Raw genomic sequence first — 15,450 nt, 5'->3', positions numbered from 1 at the left:
ATTTTAATTAAGGTTGGTCACATTATATTTTAATTAGATATGACACTGGATAAATTTCTGCTATCATTTCTATCTTAAATAATGGTATTCATCATGGAAAAATATCAGAATAAACAGATTGATATGTGATTATGGAGAAACAAAATTATCATTAATAAAAATTATATCACTTCCTTGATTTTCTTAAAATTTCCTTGATTTAATAAATAAATAGAATGCCAAATATTAAATTAGCAAATGTTCATTTAAGATCCATCTTTTCAATTACATTTCTATATATGAATAATGAAATAGCAGGAAGAGAAATTGAGAAAACAATCCCATTTACAATGGCACCAAAAAGAATAAAATATCTATAAATAAACTTAACCAAGGAGGTGGAAGATCTGTACTCTGAAAACTATAAAGCATTAATGAAAAAAATTGAAGATAATACAAATAAATGGGAATGAAGATAATACATTCCATAGTCATGGGCTGAAAGAGATAATATTGTCAAAATGGCCATACTACCCAAAGCAATCTACAGATTCAATGCAAGCCCTATCAAAACACCAACCAGGGATCCCTGGGTGGCGCAGCGGTTTGGCGCCTGCCTTTGGCCCAGGGCGCGATCCTGGAGATCCGGGATCGAATCCCACGTCAGGCTCCCGGTGCATGGAGCCTGCTTCTCCCTCTGCCTGTGTCTCTGCCTCTCTCTCTCTCTCACTCTGTGCCTATCATGAATAAATAAAAAAAAAAAAAATTAAAAAAAAAAAAACACCAACCACATTTTTCACAGAACTAGAACAAACAATCCTAAAATTTGTATGAAACAAGAAAAGACCCCATAATAATCTTGAAAAAGAAAAACAAAACTGGAGGTATCACAATCCCAGACTTTAAGTTATATTATAAAGCTGTAGAAATCAAAACGGTATAGCACTGGAACAGAAAATAGACACACAGATAGTCGGAACAGAATGGAGCGTTAAGAAAGAAACCTATATGTTTGGGATGCCTGGGTGGCTTAGCAGTTGAGCATCTGTCTTTGGCTCAGGGTGTGATCCCAGAGTCCTGGGATCAAGTCCCAAATCAGGCTCCCTGCATGGAAACTGCTTCTCCCTCTGCCTGTGTCTCTGCCTCTCTTTCTGTGTCACTCATGAATAAATAAATGAATATCTCTTTTTTTCAAAGAAACCTATATGATTATACAAATTAATCTACAACAAAGGAGGCAAGAATATACAGTAGGAAAAAGACACTCTCTTCAACAAATAGTGTGAGAAAATCTAAAGAATGAAATTGGAACTACTTTCTAACACCAAACCCAAAAACAAACTCAAAATGGATGAAAGACCTAAATTGAGACCTGAAACCATACACTTACTAGAAGAATAATATAGGGGTAATTTCTTTGACATAGAATCATTTTTCTAAATATGTCTCTTCTGGGAAGGGAAACGAGCAAAATTAAAATGTTGTAACTATGCAAAAATAAAAAGCTTTTGCACAGTGAAGGAAACTATCAATAAAACCAAAAAGAAGGGGAGGGGCAAGATGTCGGAAGAGTAGGGTCCCCAAGTCACCTGTCCCCACCAAATTACCTAGAAAACCTTCAAATCATCCTGAAAATCTATGAATTCAGCCTGAGAATTAAAGAGAGAACACCTGGAATGCTACAGTGAGAAGAGTTCGCGGTTCTATCAAGGTAGGAAGACGGGGAAAAAGAAGTAAAGAAACAAAGGCCTCCAAGGGGGAGGGGCCCCGCGAGGAGCCGGGCTGAGGCCGGGGCGAGTGTCCCCAGGACAGGAGAGCCCCGTCCCGGAGGAGCAGGAGCTGCACCGACCTTCCCGGGCGGAAAGGGGCTCGCGGGGAGGTGGAGCAGGACCCAGGAGGGTGGGGGTGCCCTCGGGCTCCCGGGGACACTAACAGGCACCTGCGCCCCGGGAGAGTGCGCCGAGCTCCCTAAGGGCTGCAGCGCGCACGGCGGGACCCGGGAGGGGGCGGCTGCGCGGAGGGGGCTGCGGGGCGGGAGCAGCTCGGGGGGCTCGGGGGCGGCTCCGCGGAGGGGGCTGCGGGGCGGGAGCAGCTCGGGGGGCTCGGGGGCGGCTCCGCGGAGGGGGCTGCGGGGCGGGAGCAGCTGGGGAGGGAGCTCCGGGGCGGCTCCGCGGAGGGGGTGCGGGGCGGGAGCCTGAATCCAACAGCACAGGCCCTGGAGCACAGGGCGCCGGGACACAGCCCAGGATCCGGCCTCCCCCGGGACAGGCAGAGGCCGGGAGGGCCCAGGACAGCGAGGACGCTCCTGCCCCAGCTGAGCAGATCAGCGGCCCCGCCCCGGAGCCTCCAGGCCCTGCAGTCGGAGAGCTCGGGATTCCTGCGGGGGCTGAATCCAGGTTTCCAGAGCTGGCCCCGCCACTGCGGTTGTTCCTCCTGGGGCCTCAGGGGTAAACAACCCCCACTGAGCCCTGCACCAGGCAGGGGGCAGAGCAGCTCCCCCAAGTGCTAACACCTGAAAATCAGCACAACAGGCCCCTCCCCCAGAAGACCAGCTAGACGGACAAGGTCCAGGGGAAGTCAAGGGACTTAAAGTACACAGAATCAGAAGATACTCCCCCGTGTTTGTTTGGTTGGTTGGTTGGTTTCTTTTGCTTTTTGATTTGTTTGCTTCCCCCACCCCTTTTTTTTCCATTCTTTCTTTTTCTTTCTCTTTTTCTTCTCCTTTGTTTTCTTCCTTTTTTCTTTTTTCTTTTTCTCTTTTCTTTCCTTCTTTCTCTCCTCTCTTTTTCTCCTTTTCCCAGTACAACTTGTTTTTGGCCACTCTGCACTGAGCAAAATGACTAGAAGGAAAACCTCACCTCAAAAGAAAGAATCAGAAACAGTCCTCTCTCCCACAGAGTTACAAAATCTGGATTACAATTCAATGTCAGAAAGCCAATTCAGAAGCACTATTATACAGCTACTGGTGGCTCTAGAAAAAAGCATAAAGGACTCAAGAGACTTCATGACTGCAGAATTTAGATCTAATCAGGCAAAAATTAAAAATCAATTGAATGAGATGCAATCCAAACTAGAAGTCCTAACGACGAGGGTTAACGAGGTGGAAGAACGAGTGAGTGACATAGAAGACAAGTTGATGGCAAAGAGGGAAACTGAGGAAAAAAGAGACAAACAATTAAAAGACCATGAAGATAGATTAAGGGAAATAAACGACAGCCTGAGGAAGAAAAACCTACGTTTAATTGGTGTTCCCGAGGGTGCCGAAAGGGACAGAGGGCCAGAATATGTATTTGAACAAATTCTAGCTGAAAACTTTCCTAATCTGGGAAGGGAAACAGGCATTCAGATCCAGGAAATAGAGAGATCCCCCCTAAAATCAATAAAAACCGTTCAACACCTCCACATTTAATAGTGAAGCTTGTAAATTTCACAGATAAAGAGAAGATCCTTAAAGCAGCAAGAGATAAAAAATCCCTGACTTTTATGGGGAGGAATATTAGGGTAACAGCAGACCTCTCCACAGAGACCTGGCAGGCCAGAAAGGGCTGGCAGGATATATTCAGGGTCCTAAATGAGAAGAACATGCAACCAAGAATACTTTATCCAGCAAGGCTCTCATTCAAAATGGAAGGAGAGATAAAGAGCTTCCAAGACAGGCAGGAACTGGAAGAATATGTGACCTCCAAACCAGCTCTGCAAAAATTTTAAGGGGGACTCTTAAAATTCCCCTTTAAGAAGAAGTCCAGTGGAACAATCCACAAAAACAAGGACTGAATAGATATCATGATGACACTAAACTCATATATTTCAATAGTAACTCTGAACGTGAACGGGCTTAATGACCCCATAAAAGGTGCAGGGTTTCAGACGGGATAAAAAATCAGGACCCATCTATTTGCTGTCTACAAGAGACTCATTTTACACAGAAGGACACCTACAAAAAAGGTTGGAGAAACATTTACCATTCAAATGATCCTCAAAAGAAAGCAGGGGTATCCATCCTCATATCAGATAAAATAAAATTTATCCCAAAGACTGTAGTGAGAGATGAAGAGGGACACTATATCATACTTAAAGGATCTATCCAACAAGAGGACTTAACAATCCTCAATATATATGCCCCGAATATGGGAGCTGCCAAATATATCAATAAATTAATAACAAAAGTTAAGACATACTTAGATAATAATACACTTATACTTGGTGACTTCAATGTAGTGCTTTCTACACTCGATAGGTCTTCTAAACACAACATCTCCAAAGAAACCAGAGCTTTAAATGATACACTGGGCCAGATGGATTTCACAGATATCTACAGAACTTTACATCCAAACTCAACTGAATACACATTCTTCTCAAGTGCACATGGAACTTTCTCCAGAATAGACGACATACTGGGTTACAAATCAGGTCTGAACCGATACCTCAAGATTGGGATCATCCTCTGCATATTCTCAGACCATAATGCCTTGAAATTAGAACTAAATCACAACAAGAAGTTTGGAAGGACTTCAAACACATGGAGGTTAAGGACCATCCTGATAAAAGATGAAAGGGTCAACCAGGAAATTAAGGAAGAATTAAAAAGATTCATGGAAACTAATGAGAATGAAGATACAACCGTTCAAAATCTTTGGGATGCAGCAAAAGCAGTCCTAAGGGGGAAATACATCGCAATACAAGCATCCATTCAAAAACGGGAAAGAACTCAAATACAAAAGCTAACCTTACACCTAAAGGAGCTAGAGAAAAAACAGCAAATAGATCCTACACCCAGCAGAAGAAGAGAGTTAATAAAGATTCGAGCAGAACTCAACGAAATCGAGACCAGAAGAACTGTGGAACAGATAACAAAACCAGGAGTTGGTTCTTTGAAAGAATTAATAAGATAGATAAACCACTAGCCAGCCTTATTAAAAAGAAGAGAGAGAAGACACATCAAATAAAATCATGAATGAGAAAGGAGAGATCACTACCAACACCAAGGAAATACAAACGATTTTAAAAACATTATGAAGAGCTATAAGCCAATAAATTAGGCAATCTAGAAGAAATGGACGCATTCCTGGAAAGCCACAAACTACCAAAACTGGAACAGGAAGAAATAGAAAACCTGAACAGGCCAATAACAAAGGAGGAAATTGAAGCAGTCATCAAAAGCCTCCCAAGATACAAAAGACCAGGGCCAGATGGCTTCCCAGGGGAATTTTATCAAACGTTTAAAGAAGAAACCATACCTATTCTACTAAAGCTGTTTAGAAAGATAGAAAGAAATGGAGTACTTCCAAATTCGTTCTAAGAGGCCAGCATCACCTTGATTCCAAAACCAGACAAAGACCCCACCAAAAAGGAGAATTATACACCAGTATCCCTGATGAACATGGATGCAAAAATTCTCAACAAGATACAAGCCAATAGGATCCAACAGTACATTAAGAAAATTAAAAAAAAAAAAAAAAAAAAAGAAAATTATTCACCATGACCAAGTAGGATTTATCCCCGGGACACAAGGCTGGTTCAACACACGTAAAACAATCAATGTGATTCATCATATCAGCAAGAGAAAAAACTAGAACCGTATGATCCTCTCATTGGATGCAGAGAAAGCATTTGACAAAATACAGCATCCATTCCTGATCAAAACTCTTCAGAGTGTAGGGATACAGGGAACATTTCTCAACATCTTAAAAACCATCTATGAAAAGCCCACAGCAAATATCATTCTCAATGGGAAGCACTGGGAGCCTTTCCCCTAAGATCAGGAACAAGACAGGGATGTCCACTCTCACCACTGCTATTCAACATACTACTGGAAGTCCTAGCCTCAGCAATCAGACAACAAGAAGACATTAAAGGCATTCAAATTGGCAAATAAGCAGTCAAACTCCCCCTCTTTGCCGATGACATGATACTCTACATAGAAAACCCAAAAGCCTCCACCCCAAGATTGCTAGAACTCATACAGCAATTCAGTAGCGTGGCAGGATACAAAATCAATGCCCAGAAGTCAGTGGCATTTCTATACAATAACAATGAGACTGAAGAAAGATAAATTAAGGAGTCAATCCCATTTACAATTGCATCCAAAAGCATAAGATACCTAGGAATAAACCTAACCAAAGATGTAAAGGATCTATACCCTAAAAACTATAGAACACTTCTGAAAGAAATTGAGAAAGACACGAAGAGATGGAAAAACATTCCACGCTCATGGATTGGCAGATTAATATTGTGAAAATGTCAATGTTACCCAGGGCAATATACATGTTTAATGCAATCCCTATCAAAATCCATGGACTTTCTACAGAGAGTTAGAACAAATTATTTTAAGATTTGTGTGGAATCAGAAAAGACCCTGAATAGCCAGGGGAATTTTAAAAAAGAAAACCATAGCTGGGGGCATCACAATGCAAGATTTCAGGTTGTACTACAAAGCTGTGGTCATCAAGACAGTGTGGTACTGGCACAAAAACAGACACATAGATCAGTGGAACAGAATAGAGAACCCAGAAGTGGACCCTGAACTTTATTATCAACTAATATTCGACAAAGGAGGAAAGACTATCCATTGGAAGAAAGACAGTCTCTTCAATAAATGGTGCTGGGAAAATTGGACATCCACATGCAGAAGAATGAAACTAGACCACTCTCTTTCACCACACACAAAGATAAACTCAAAATGGATGAAAGATCTAAACGTGAGACAAGATTCCATCAAGATCCTAGAGAAGAACACAGGCAACACCCTTTTTGAACTTGGCCACAGTAACTTCTTGCAAGATACATCCACGAAGGGAAAAGAAACAAACTCTAAAATGAACTATTGGGACTTCATCCAGATAAGAAGCTTTTGCACAGCAAAGGATACAGTCAACAAAACTAGAAGACAACCTACAGAATGGGAGAAGATATTTGCAAATGATGTATCAGATAAAGGGCTAGTTTCCAAGATCTATAAGAAATTTCTTAAACTCAACACCAAAGAAACAAACAATCCAATCATGAAATGGGCAAAAGACATGAACAGAAATCTCACAGAGGAAGACATAGACATGGCCAACACGCACATGAGAAAATGCTCCACATCACTGGCCATCAGGGAAATACAAATCAAAACCACAATGAGATACCACCTCACACCAGTGAGAATGGGGAAAATTAACAAGGCAGGAAACCACAAATGTTGGAGAGGATGCAAGGAAAAAGGGAACCCTCTTACACTGTGGGTGGAAATGTGAACTGTTGCCCACTCTGGAAAACTGTGTGGAGGTTCCTCAAAGAGTTAAAAATAGACCTGCCCTACGACCCAGCAATTGCACTATTGGGGATTTACCCCAAAGATACAGATGCTTGAAACGCCGGGACACCTGCACCCAGATGTTTATAGCAGCAATGGCCACGATAGCCAAACTGTGGAAGGAGCCTCGGTGTCCATAGAAAGATGAATGGATAAAGAAGATGTGGTTTATGTATACAATGGAATATTACTCAGCCATTAGAAATGACAAATACCCACCATTTGCTTCAACGTGGATGGAACTGGAGGGTATTATGCTGAGTGAAATGAGTCAATCGGAGAAGGACAAACATTATATGTTCTCATTCATTTGGGGAATATAAATAATAGTGAAAGGGAATAGAGGGGAAGGGAGAAGAAATGTGTGGGAAATATCAGAAAGGGAGACAGAACATAAAGACTCCAAACTCTGGGAGAGGAACTAGGGGTGGTGGAAGGGGAGGAGGGTGGGGGGTGGGGGTGAATGGGTGATGGGCACTGAGGGAGGCACTTGACAGGAAAAGCACTGGGTGTTATTCTGTATGTTGGCAAATTGAACAAAAATAAAAAAATAAATTCATTATTAAATAAATAAATAAATAAATAAATAAAGCTCCCCCCCCCCCCCCCAGCTAGCTATGTGACCTTAATCCTCAAATTTCTCATTTGGAAATTGGGAATAAAATACCTTGAAAAGCAAAAAATAAAATAAAAAATAAATAAAACCAAAAAGAAACCTATTGAATGGAAGAAGATGTTTGCAAATAGCTTATCTGATAGGAGTTAATATCCAAAATATATAAAGAAGTTATAAAAATCAGCACCAAAACAGCCAAATAATCCAATTAAAAATGGGCAGACACCGCAAATAGACATTATTCCAAAGATGACATTCAAATTGCCAGACACGTGAAAAGTTGTTAAACATCACTAGTCATCAGGGAAATGCAAAACAAAACCCCCATGAGATATCACTTTTATCGGTCCGATTAGCTAAAACAAAAACACAAGAAATAACAAGTGTTGGTGAGGATGTAGAGAAAAAGGAGCCTTCTATACTGTTGATGGGAATGCAAATTAGAGCAGCCACTATAGAAAACAGTACGGAGACTTGGCAAAAAAATAAAATTACCATATGATCCAGTAATTCCACAAGTTGGTATTTACCTAAAGAAAATGAAAACACTAATTCGTAAAGATATATGCACCCCCCTGTTAATTGCAGCATTATTTACAATAGCCAAAATATGGAAGCAATCCAAGTGTCCATTAATAGATTAATGGATAAAGATGTGATATATATAATGGAATATTATTCACCATAACAAAAAATGAAATCTTGCCATTTGCAACAGCATGGACAGACCTAGAGGGTCTGATTTCTCTTATGAAATAAATCACTCAGAGAAAAACAGATACCATATGACTTCACTCATATTAAGAATTAGATAAAGGGCATTAAGACTACACTTCTCATAATGAGAAATGTACAGAATGTTGAATCATTATACTGTGCACCTAAAACTAATATAACACTGAATGTGTATTATACTTGAAAAAAACATCTTTTCAAACTTTTCCTTTTATAAGATCAGATTAAATTTTATCAGAGAAAATGATGACAGAATTTTACAGATTGGGAAGCAACTTGAATAATCTTGCCCAAGATGACAAGCTGAACATGTGGCCGATTAAGATTTGCAATCATGATGCCAAGTTCTCTTCACTCAAGCAGATCATGTTCTGCTTCTCTAAGAACCTCATACTGGTCCTTCAGGCTTTCGAAGACCTTATCTTCTTTGTCTAAAAAGCCAAGTAGCTTAACCAGATAGTCTTTCAGATCCATTTCAAAATCTAAAAATGTCTAAAAAAAAAAAAAAAAAAAATCTAAAAATGTATCTTCATGTTTATTTCTAAAGAATGTGCTGCTTTTGATGTCTCCATTCTTAAGGTGCTCACTCTTTGAGGATGGGAAGAGATGACTCTTGAAAAAAAAATACAGTGAGATGCTATACTGTAATTTCAAATAAAGTTCAAAGGAAATATTGAATTAATCTACAATACCCAGAGAGAGACTTATGGAGCAGATGGATCTTGCTCGTGACCTTGAAGAAACAGGAGAGGGTGGATAGACGAGAGGAAAGAATTTCCAGAAAGAATTTCCTTGCAGTGCTGCTGGTGGGGACAGTGAAAGGTGAGGCAAGGTATCAAAGGAAGACAACAGGCTCTGCTGAGGATAAAGAGGTCAGTGTCATGGTACTTGACAATATGCACATCTACACTGTTTACATGTTACAGGATTAAAGTAACTCCCTTCCTACAATTTCTCTCTATAAGTTATTACAGGTAAGTGAAAGAAGAGCTGATCATTACAAAGTGGCATAGGTTGGGCTTTTATGCTCAGCGGTTATTTTCTCTCTTTTCTTACTGTCCCCATTTCTTTCCAAGAGTGGCAGCCTCTTCTCAAAATAACGAAGTAAAAAGTGAATTAAGCTGTTAGATCAACTGCCTTCTCACTCTTCAGGTCAATGAAGTAAGAAATTTGGTAGAAGAAAACAAAGAGGATTATTTCAGAGCAGCATCAGTTTGGTAGGGAGAGAATATGTGTATATGTGAGTACACAAAATGAAATTTTAAGGATGCCTGAGTGGCTCAGAGATTAAGCATCTGCCTTTGACTCAGGTCGTGATCCTGACATCCTGGGATCGAGTCCCACATCAGACTCCCTGCAGGGAGCCTGCTTTTCCCTCTGTCTATGTCTCTGCCTCTCTCTGTCACTTATGAATAAATAAAATCTTAAAAAAAAGAAAAGAAACTTTAAACAATGATCACAGTCTACTAAGTGCTTCAAACATGGTTGCATTTAATTCTCACAACACTCCATTATTGGTACCATACATATTCCTACTTTGCAATACAGGGAAATAAGTTATGGGGGGTGGGGATCAGCAGTTTTCTTATTATTCCACAATGAAAAGGATTGAGCCAAGAATAAAAACTAAGCAAATGTGTTTCCTAAAACTGTAATTCATTATCGTAGGTTCCTTCAAAGCGTAAAAAATACAAAGCCTGGTTTCCTCTTCAACTATTAGTGTTAATATTTTCTAAGGAAAAATCACATATACTAAAATGTATACATACCTTAACTGTACCACTCCATGAGTTACAACAAAGGTTTATAAATCCTTGCAACCAAAATTCCCATGAAGATATAGAACATTTCCACCATCCCAGTAAGTTCCCACATGCATGTGGAGCTTATTATTTATACCATTGTACGTTAGTATTTTCCAGTAATAAAAAATGGAATTGTCAGTATGTATAATTTTGTGGCTAGATTTTTTTAGTCAATAAAATGTTTTTAATATTTAACCATCGTGCTATGTGTAATGGTAGTTCATTCCACCTCTCCTTTTTTATTTTGCTGAGTGGTACAATATTCCATTGTTGGAATTCACCACAATTTGATGAAATTTCTTGATAATGTATGTTTATATTGCTACTAGTAATGGCTATTACTAATTAAGCTGTTACCTTTGTGTGAATCTTATGTAATATGCTATTTATTAAAAACATTTCATAGGGCAGCCCCGGTGGCGCAGCGGTTTAGCGCCGCCTGCAGCCTGGGGTGTGATCCTGGAGACCCGGGATGGAGTCCCACATCGGGCTTCCTGCATGGAGTCTGCTTCTCCCTCTGCCTGTGTCTCTGCCTCTCTCTTCACTCTCTCTGAATGAATGAATAAATAAATCTTAAAAAAAAAAAAATTTAGATAGGCACCTGAACCATGAAGACAGCTATTACCACAGATAACTTTTTTTTTAAAAAAAGAACATTTCATACATAAGAAATACATTTTATTTGTCTTTAAGAAATCTGTCTCAGATAAATTGTCAAATTTGAAATTGTGTAACTTAATGGCTGTGATGATTAATGCTGCTAATTTATTATTTTGTGCTTGCTTATAATAAAATATATAAATATAAAAGTATATAAATATATAATATAAAATTTATTTATAAAAATGTATAAGTATAAAAATATATACAAATATTTAAAACATAAAGTACCAGGTATTCTTTACCATTATGAGGACCTGATCACATTTTCTAATCTCATTGTATTTCAGATTCCTCACTCATAAAATGAGAAGAGTAGCACTTTTATATGTGGTGTTGGAGGATGAATGAGGCATAAAACACAGAAAAGGTCAAAGTAGGGCCTGTCATATAGTATGAGCAGAATAGATTTTAGTTATGCCAACAGTGGTAGCTCTTGATTCTGAAAAACAATACATAGCACTGCTTTCAGTGATGAATATATGTTTTTATGCCCATTGGGATGGATGAAATGCTAAAAAATTTCTCTAAAAATATTGCAACAATGTGTCAGAATTATATCTGAAAGTTGAAGTAAAAAAGATGGAAAAAATAAAAAAAGAACCCTGGTGGTGGGGGTTAGGGGAATGAGGAAGAAGGTAATATAATGAGGTAGTAAAATGCATGACTATCTAACTGTCTAAAGATGATTGAACTAGGTGATCAGTTGACCAGGAAATCCTAACTTCCCAGTAGGAGTTTTTGACTTCATTAAATTTTATCAGAATACCAATTATGTCCATAAAGGGCTGAGTTACATGATGCATTTTACATGATGCAAAAATGTTCTGAACCAAAGAGGTTTAGGGCATTTTTTTTTTTTTTTATGAGTTCCAGTAAAGAAACATCTGTTTAGTTGTGGTTTTGTGAGCAAATTATTAATTGGATTTGTTGCTTATTTGATTGCTTTTAAAATTCCATATAGATGTTGAAAATCAACCACAGGCTCATTTATACAATAAACAATTACCAATAATATCCTATACACATCAATATGATTTCTTTAAATAAATTTCCTACTTTAGGAAAAAAATTCCAAATGAAATTCCATTATGATTCAATTTCTATGGTGGATATTTCACTTAGTCATCACACCTGGAATTTTGTATTTTGTATGCTTGAATTTATTTGCCTTGTTTGTTTTCTCCCACTCTCCTCTCTCTGTGTAAGTACAAAAGCATTATTTAACACACTTAAAACTCCTGGTTTGGTTCTAACATAAGTGATGAGTATAAATGAAGGTGAGAGAATTGACTTTTGTCAGGAAAATTCCCAAAAATAAGAAAACAGAGGTATATTTTTGATTACTTCTATTTTCCCAGAAATAATAATGTTTTACCACCCTATTAACTTCTATGTTTAGAGGACAGAGATTAAGCATACAATGCTTCCTCTCAGGCTTTTCCCACACATCTATTCATGGGAGGTTGCATTACTAGAACTGGGAGTGAATTAAACCACAGAGTAAATACTGGACAAAAATTCTGGTTCTGGTGGGACATTTTAGGCACATATATGACCACATATGAAGGGTTGATCATATTCCATAGTAGCAGCTTGTCATATTCAATAAAATGGAATATATTCATAGTTGTGACATTATCCACAGACTTTTAAAAAATTATATCCAAATACAAAGGAAGACTAATTCCTGTTGAAGCTATAAACACAACAACATTTCATTGAAGAATAAATGAACCAGTAAAGGTACCTCAAATAATATTTGTACCATTTATGTGGGGAATAAAGTCATTATTTTTACACAATAATTTGAGGCCCTGTCTGAGTCACTACCTAGGAATATGTTTGTTTTCAAATGTGACATGGTTAAAAATAGTAAAATTTAACATCATGTCTTTTTTTATCAAGATAGTTATGATTTTTCTAAGCTTGATCAAAGGAGTAAGACAGTCCCCTGAATTCCAATCATCACCAGCATCATGCTTCAGTCTCCTGAAAAACATTTGCTTGTGTTAGCAATTTATCACTTTAAACCTTATTGTAGGATAATTTCCTTTCATATGATCTCACCCAGGGGAATCTGTGTATTTTCTTGATTCAAGGTTGGGATTATTCTGAGAAATTTAATCCTTGACTTCCTAAAGGTGGATCACCTGAGATCCAGGTATTACTTCCTAAGTGGATTCTGAAATGCCTGTTTCAACAATAAACTAATTTTAAAAAGGAATATTAAACAGCCAATAGATGAAGTACTTTAAGTTACTGACTGCTTAGCATGTTTTTTTGAGAGTGTTCATTCTAGGCTGCTTAGTATACCTCAAGAAAAGGAGGGTTAATTAAAATAAAGTAAATAGGGAACAAAGGGAAGTGGGCTTTATTAAGCACTAGAAAATAGAACATTAGAAATAGTGATAAGAATATTTATATATTTATAAATAAGCATAAGTCAAATTTCCCTCAGGTTTTCATCTAGGCCCATGTAATAAGTTTTGCTTTGTTGGTTAGGATGAGAAGAGCAATCCATTTCTCAAAGTCATAGGTTTCTAATCAAAATATTTCTAGACAACCTGGGTCTTTTAGATGTGTATATCATTGCGATGCCAGCTTACTCTGGAAGCATTTTCTCCAAAATTATCCTCTGCAATACCAACAATTGAGTGTATCTCATAAACTTCTTTCAGGAATTCAATCTTTGGCCTATAGAGAAGGAGATTTCATGTAAATGCTGAGACTGAATATCTCAGATTAATTTATGTCAGCATTTAAAAATCAAAATTTAAAAAAAAAATTTAGAGGAGATGAATCTCTTGGGAGTATAGTATATAAGTGCATCTGCTTATATATAAGAAGTTTATAACAGATGATGACTAGTGAGGAATAGAATGTGCTAAAAGTAGTTACAAAGATTTTTCTGTAATTTTCAGCAAAAGATATCTCAGATATTCTAGGGTGTGACCTGATATTTTCAGATGCAAAATCAATTTGACTTCACAAATTGATGTTATTTGCAAGCCTGCTACACATTTGTGTCACAGAAATATAGATAATCAAATAAATTCTGTTTTTGCATCATACCTGTTAAAATATATATTATATTGCATGTTACATTTGTGAGGGCATTTCTTTCAAGAGTAGAAAAGTGCTAAATCTAAATTCTCAAATTTCACATGTGTGATAATTAAAATATTTTTCCTTATTCTGAATTCTGGCTTTGTACCCACATTTTTAAAATTTATTTATTTATTTATTTATTTATTTATTTATTTATTTATTTATGTATGTATGTATGTTTGCCAGGCACAATAGAACACACATCATGATATAATCACTGGCTTTGTTGCAATTTCACGAGCTGGGGATTGATTCACCATACCTTGCTCCACTTTCCACAAATTAGCTATGGCTGTTTGAATTCTTGAATTAACTTAAAGAAAATAAACCTGCATCTTACACATAAAAGCTCCAGCTGGAAGTCATAGTAGCGAAGTCAACGGTTATCTCCTGCCAAACTCCAATAAGACCAACCTCAGGGGTATCCCTGGGTGGCTCCGTGGTTTGGCACCTGCCTTTGGCCCAGGGCATGACCCTGGAGTCCCAGGATTGAGTCCCACATTGGGCTCCCTGCATGGAGCCTGCTTCTCCCTCTGCCTATGTTTCTGTCTTTGTCTCTCTCATGAATAAATAAATAAAATCTTAGAAAGGACCAACCTCAGGATAAGAAAAACAAAAAGCATATACTTCCATGAGAATATGCCAAAGTAATCTTTTCGTTTTATTCTCTTCCAACATTATACAACCAGCATCAATTTACACTGGGCACTTTGCCTTGGCAAAGATATTTGCTTTGAAAGGATCCTTTTAGCTTCTTTCTGTGAGCTCCTGAATTTAGGTCATGCCATAAATTATTACTCAGTGGTCCAGGCTTTACTAGTTATTTGGAGACCAAATGTAGCAGTTGGGTCCCTAGGACATGTCTGGGATGGTACATCAACTATGAAAGTTGTAGTATAACATCCTAAGACCCAGAGAGGCTCTGTTTGAGACTACTTGGAAATGAAAAGTCTTAGAGAATAAAGTAGGGTTTGGCCCTTGATCTCTATAATATAAGCAGAGAGTCAAGGCTATTATACCAATTTCAATCACAGCCATTCTAAAAAGAATATGCAATGCTTACCACCCCATACCAGTTCCTTGAACTGCAAGGAACAGAAAGTCTGTGTTTAATGAATTGTTGCAATTTTATAATTAATTACTATTAATATGTGCAATTTACTTAGTATTTATTATATGCTAAACACTGTGCAAGGCTTTACAACTACATAATTTCTAACTAACTCTATTCTGATGGTTAATTTTAT

The sequence above is a fragment of the Canis lupus genome, chromosome 9 (assembly GCF_048164855.1).
Source record: "Canis lupus baileyi chromosome 9, mCanLup2.hap1, whole genome shotgun sequence".
Lineage (NCBI taxonomy): Eukaryota > Metazoa > Chordata > Mammalia > Carnivora > Canidae > Canis > Canis lupus.
This window is presented reverse-complemented; position numbering follows the sequence as displayed.